The sequence below is a fragment of the Phodopus roborovskii genome, unplaced genomic scaffold (assembly GCF_943737965.1).
Source record: "Phodopus roborovskii unplaced genomic scaffold, PHOROB, whole genome shotgun sequence".
Lineage (NCBI taxonomy): Eukaryota > Metazoa > Chordata > Mammalia > Rodentia > Cricetidae > Phodopus > Phodopus roborovskii.
The window spans coordinates 26,547,779-26,554,648 of NW_026126517.1; positions in this window are offsets into that span (position 1 = coordinate 26,547,779).

A 6,870-nucleotide genomic window follows, 5' to 3' on the forward strand; every position below is an offset into this window, starting at 1 on the left:
GAGGCATTTTACCTTCTTTCTTTCTGTTCATCTTACTTTCCTGCTGTCTCTATGTCTGGCTGGTTGGTGGCAGCCTAGCTTCTGGCCCCTAGCATGTCCCTTTTGCTCCTTGTTCTCTTCTCCTTTCTTCTCTTGTTCTTCTATTTAAAAAACAAAAACAAAAACAAAAACAAAACAAAACAAAAAGACAAAACAAAACAAAAAGCCCAAAAAACCTCTTTTTTTTGAATCTTTGGGAATTTCACATCATGCACCTTAATTCTATTCACCTCCAAGTCCCCCCATATTTCCCCCTCATGCCTGTTGTCTCCCCCTCAAGAAAGAAAACAATATGACCTAGGCAAGCAAGCAAGTACACAAAACCAAGAATAACAACAACAAACAAATCCCAATAAACCAAAACAGAACAAAAACCAGACTCTAAACACAAAAATCTCTGCTTTTCCTTCTCTCCTGCCTCTCCTACACCTCTTCATCCATCCTGATGACATTGGAGGCTTCCATGTGTCATATAGCATACCCCTTTGTCCCATCAGCTGGGAACTGGCCATCTTGAGAAGAACTGTGAATCTGGAAGATCTGGGAGGACACTTGGGCATGGGGAAGATTAAAAAATAGACATCAGTTTTAAGGTCTTTCTCTAGCTCTGATTTAGGCCAGAACAAACATTAACTATTTCCCTTGAGCGTTAGAGGTCTCCTGTCTCATTTACCCCATTGAAGTCTTGGCTTCAAGTTGATAGAATTAGAATTGGCTCAGAAGATCCCCTAGTTGACAGTGCCAACAAGTCAAGGACCTCGGCTCAGCACCAGGGGAGGTTTTGGGTCCTTGGGAGAAGGAAAGAAAACAGCTGTTCAGAACTGGGGATCAGCCTAAGGTTGGGGGGGTTGTTGGACCCTTTCGAGGAAAGGACTAAGGCCTCCTTGGGTCCTATCAAGTAAGCATGCATGTGCACAGGGTAAGAGAAGGAAGGCTGAGAAGAAGAACACAGTACTTAGTGATTAGAAATCTCGACCACAGAGCTGGGCCTCAAGGATGCCTGGAAGGGTTTTCCAACCTGGCCTCACAAAAAGCCTAGACCAAACCTAACTGGCTCTAGCTCTTCACTGAAGTGCTCTCTGCTCTACATGTTCTGCTTTTTGTGTTTTTGTATGACCCAGGCCATGGGACAGCTTTCCTGCTCCACTCTCATCTTTCCCTGGTTCATAATTTTAGATTGCTCTGAAATGTCACTTACTCATGATTGTTCATGGTCCTTGACTCATCCTGACTGCCTTCCGCACTCATTTCATATCTCAACCCCAACAACACAATCCTATCTATAGAATCCCATACATCCAGATTCTGATAGGAAACACCCAAAAGTCCAGTTTGATCCTAATTGTTTCCAATAAGAAATCATTTTACACCAGGTCATCTCATACACTAACTGTCTGATGATGAGAAAGAGTCTCTCACTGAACTCAGCATTGCCTGCCCAACTGTCCAGACCTGAGGTTCCAGGAGAATGATTCATCAATATATTACCACCATTCTAAGTCAATCAGAGATGGTCTTGAAATTGATGGGGTGGGAACTGAACATATTTCAAGGGTCCAGTGCCGTCCTGTGGTGGTTAAATAGGAATGTCCCCCATGGGCTTATATATTTGAATGCTTAGTTACCAGGGAGTGGCACACTTTTGAAGGATTAGGAGGTATGGCTTTGTTGGAGTAGGTGTATTACAGTGGATGGGCTTTGAGGTTTCAAAAGCCCAAGCCAGACCCAGTGCCTCTTTCTCTTCCTGCCTTCGATCCATCCAGTTGTAGAACTCTCATTTCCTTCTCTAGCCCTATGTCTGCCTGTTCCACCATGCTTCCCTGTTATGCCAATAATGGACTAATGAACCTGTAATGCAAGCCCCAATTAAATGCCATGGTCATTGTCTTTTCACAGCAATAGAACATTGACTAAGATACCTTCCCATATAAGGAAGAAAGAAGCAGGCAGTATCTGGCTGTGTTAGTCATCTGAAGTTGCTGTATCCTACAGGGTACCCAATCATGCTATGCAGAACTCCTAATGCTCTTTACTGTAGGGTCACTGTTCCAGTGGCAAAGTAGAAATGTGAGCATCCATTTGTTCATCCAAGGCCACATGATACTGCCAAGGGGGAGGGAGGGAAGAAAGACTCTACCTTAACATGTACTAGAGGGCTGGGCACTGCGACCCACCAAAGGTAACCAAAATTGAGCAGAGTGGTGGTATATGCCTTTAATCCTACTACTTGGGAGGCAGAGGTGTATCTCTGAGTTTGAGGCCAGCTAGGTCTACAGAGGAGTTCCAGAAGAGACAGGGATACACAGAGAAACCCTGTCGAGAAAAACCACCACCACCACCACCACCAACAACAACAACAACAAAGTAATCATAATGGAAGATTCTTACCAAACATGAGGCAGAATTAGCCAAAAGAAACGAACAAAAACCTGCACAAATCTGCTTTCATCTTCAAATTGTCTGCTTCAATGAATTGTACCTGCTTTATATACTGTTCTGTATCCCAACATGTCTAGTCTTGTTTGGTTGTGTGAGGTCTTGACCTTGGTTCTCACTCATACTTGTTACTAGGTTCACTGACTTCTCATTGATTGAAGCCCCTGTCTGTGTACCTTGATTTTCACTTTGAGCTTTCTTTTCTACTTTTCAGACCCCCAACAGGAATCAGATGGCAAACTCAAATGGGATCATTTGAAAGGAATTTAGTAAGAAAGATAACTGTAAATAGGTAGGCAGCATGTGGAAGAATCAGAAGGAATGATATAGCTTTCTGGTGCTGGTGACAGTAGGACTCCATTGCTATTTGAAGGGGCCAAAGAGGTTTTGACTGATGGGAAGCAGTTACTGTCAGGAAGGAAGAAAGGGAGGGAGGAAGGAGAGATGAGAGCATGAGAGCCATGAACTATGGCCTAAAATGGAGGAGTGAGCCCATATAGCTCCCCAGAGGGATAGCCTCCCTTCTCTTGATTCCCCTTCCAGTATCCCAGTCAGAGTCATGGAAGGTAGAGAGCAGCATCCTTGATGTAATTCATGTTGGGGCATGAGGTGAAGAAAAGAGAGGAGACCTGGAAGGGAAGATAAGAGATCTCCATCTTACAGGATTTTCTCCTGGCAGCCACTTCCAATTGAGAATTAGACTATGCTACATCTGGTACCTGCATTTCCAAGTCTGAGTTTTACTGATCTATTTCATGGATGATAGAAATCTGGGAAGAGAAAAGACAAGTTTATATGGTAATAAAGGTCACCCAATGTCAAGCAAGCAGAGCATAGTGGTAAGGGTTATGAAGTATGGATATCTGGCTAGTCTGACAGGTAGACAGTGTTTGGAGAACTGAGCAAAAAGCATTAAGACTGGTGCAATCACAGATACAGGGAAGTCCAGCTTAGAGGGACACAGATGGTCTATCAGTGAGTTAGGCACAGCCATGTGGACTCTTGGATAGGATTACAGACTTCAGCAGATAAATTCAGCTCAGTGTTCTTCCAAAACCCCATACATTGAGAAACTGAAGACGGAGAAGAAAATCTTCTCTAGAGCCAGATATGGAGGTGTATGGCTGTAATGTTTACACTTCGAATACAGAGGTATGAAGGGGTTTTTAGGACCTCCACACTCTGATCTGGGACTTGCTAGAAAGATTCCAGAACTCCTTCATAGGGTGGGAGTCAGGCCAAGGATGGAGGAACAGGCAAAGCCTGTAATGGAAGGTCAGGCATTGCTGTGGAGGAAAAGGAGAGGAAAAAAATAGTGAGAGATATGCTGAAGATAGGTTAGAGGCAGTTCTTGGCAGCTTGGGTACCTTGCCCAGGAGCAAACAAGGAGGACCACACATCACAGTGTGGCTAACAGGAAGGTCTTGTGCATTTGTGTGGTCCTCTCTAGAGGCTAGGGAAAATTGGTTCTAAGGGGCAATTGAGGGTACAATTGTAATAATGCAGGCTTGAGAAAGTGGGGGCCTGAGTTAGATAACAGTGTCTTTTAGAACTGGCCCTAAACAGCCTCACAGAGTCCCAAAGAACCCCACAGACCCCTCAGAGCCCCCACAGAACTCCAAAGGAGCAGGTACTCAGAATTCATGGCTGTAGTTCTCACTACACTTAATTTCAGCAGATAATTCTGCACTGGGATAATTAAGGATTTCTGAAGCACTCAGGAAACCCAGAGAGTTCTTAGGCTTCCAACCTAAGTGGCAAAGGAAAGCAGGAAGCTTAGTGCAAAGGCCAGACTCTCTAGTGAGGTTTTGTAGGATTCTGCAAGGAGGTGTGGATGATGGGAAAACATGGTTATCTCCTTGGTTAGGGAGCCTCACCTGTCCCCCATGAGAATGTAATACCCATGGAAGTAGATAAGTTTACTTCATAGTTCCTGCTAAGTCACCTGCCTGAAAGGGTGGATATAAACTGCAAATGTCAGCTCAGGGACACCTCTGCAGACTAGATGTTCTTTCCACTGCATGGTCACATACAATCTCCATGACTTTCAAAACTAAAATAACTGCCCCCATCTTAGAATAGAGGAAGCTGACATCATGTCAGGCAATGTGTTCCACACCACTAAGCCAGGCAATGCCCGTGAGACTGACTAGGGAAGCACAGATTCCTGTTGCAGGAAAATCCAGGTCTCCAGGTCTGAGTGAGAGATTTGAAGATGGACAAGGAGCTTCTACTACAGATATTTATGCAGTTGGCAAACCTGGGTGCCATTTTAGCCCAGGTAAGACAAGTAGCTGAACTGGTGCTAGGGTGATGGGTAGTATAGCTTCTCCCCATTCTAATTCTTCATGTGACATCACGTGGTGTGAATATGAGACCGAAGACTGGAATGGGAGAGATGAAGAAAAACCTCCTGGGATGCAGATGTGCATCCTTCACTTCATGAAAGACCAGCAGATATTGGATATGTAGATATGGGATCACCCATGATTATTATGGTGATTTAAAACCTAACAAAACACACCTTTATGGAGATTTTTTTTCTGGTTCACAGTTTAAGGGGATACAACTCACCATGCTAGGGAAGGTGTGTGGTGGTTGAAGGAGCTTGATCACTTCCCTGCAGGTCAGGAAGCAGAGAAAAGAGGAACACCAAACTGACATCTTTATTTTCCATTTTAATCTGTGTTGTGTGATATTTTGTTTGTGTTCTGACAAATAAAGCTTTCCTGGAGATCAAAGGGCAGAGCTAGCCACTAGTTAACCATAGAAACTTGATGGTGGTGGCTCATGTCTTTAATCCCAGCACTCTGGAGGTGGGGACAGGAAGTGGTAAAGTGGGAGGAGACTAGATCTCAAGCCTTTGGTGAGAGGAAGGACACCGGTAGGAAGCAACTGGCAGTTACTCTCTTATCTTCCAGTTTTTCGCCCCAATATCTGACTCCAGGTTTTTATTGTTAAGATTAATTAGATTAATGCTTCAAATTTAAGATTTCAGCCCATTGGATGGTGCTGCCCAATTCTGGGTAGGTATATGTCTTTCAATAAATCCTCTCTGGAAATGTCTGCAAAACACACTCAAGGATACACCTCACTAATGTCTTAGGTGTTTCTTAATCCAATCACATTGACAATGAAGATGGACCATCATGTAGGATGATTGCTCTTCAGGGTATGGGAGGGATGGACCTGGAACCTGTGCCTAGAAAACAATGGTCTATTCCATCACACCAAGGAGATGCTCCTGCTGGCCATAGGCAGGGAATGCAGTTCCTGTAAATCCCACACCCAGTTCATTCTCTGCATGGAAAAACCTGATGCCCACAACTTTCTTTTCTCTCATAGCTCCTGCCCACTCTTTACTCTTTATAAGAAGGGACCATACGTTGTTGGCCACTCTCCATTTTTGTCTGAGGGCTTGTCTTGAAGCACCATCCACTATGCAGTTCCCACTGTGGGTTCTTCAACCCCACAGCAGTTGCCTGACTTTGGATCTGTGAGAACCTGAGTGCCTCTGTGGGGTCTTGGGGTCATATCTAATTTTTCCTGGTGGCTCCCTTTCCCCAGGGCTGACCCTCCTCTCCCAATGTTTGATTTCTATAACTGTAGCAATAGCAACAGAGTCCTCCCTTTGACAAACTTACCCACCATTTATGCCTAATTACCATATGGCACAATAAGGAGTATATAGCATTAAATGTGTCAAAATAACTGCTCGAATTTTTGCTTCATTACAATAGTAGATGAGATGCATGTACCTTGAGAATTTAACCTCTTTGGGCTGAGCCTCCCACAATGTGTAAAATAAGGGCAATTGATCGATGTGTCTTCTGCTATCCCAAGCTGGAACTTAGAGCCACTGGATGGCTTTATGCAAGTAGGAAACTCTAGCTTCTGCCTTCTAAATTCTGATCTAGCAGATTTGGAGCTGGAACCCTAATTATGTATATTTTTCCTAGTTTTCTAGGTTCTGTTATTGCAGTCAACCCAATTTCTGACCTTAGAGAAACTGTAGCATAGATTCTCTCAGCTTGCTATCTCATTCTTCCATTCCAGATTCAGCCCCTCAGTGGGAAAATGACTGGTGACTAGCTGGAGTTAGGCAAGGAGAGACGAGGTGAGCTTTTAACTCACTTTAGTAAGATTAGAATTTATCTCAGTGACAACAGGAATGACTCTGAAGGGTTTTAAGTAGGTGATTCAATCAGATTTATGTTTTAGAACCGGTGTTCTTATCCAGTGCGGAAGATGGCTGGAGGCAGAGTAGTTAGAAGGTTTTGTGATGATCTGAATACAGGAGAGTGTTGGACTGGATGAGGGTGGCGGCAGCAGGAATGGGAAGACTGGGTGATTTGTGCTCTGCTAGTAAAGGAGAATGGGCAGGACTCTGGAACT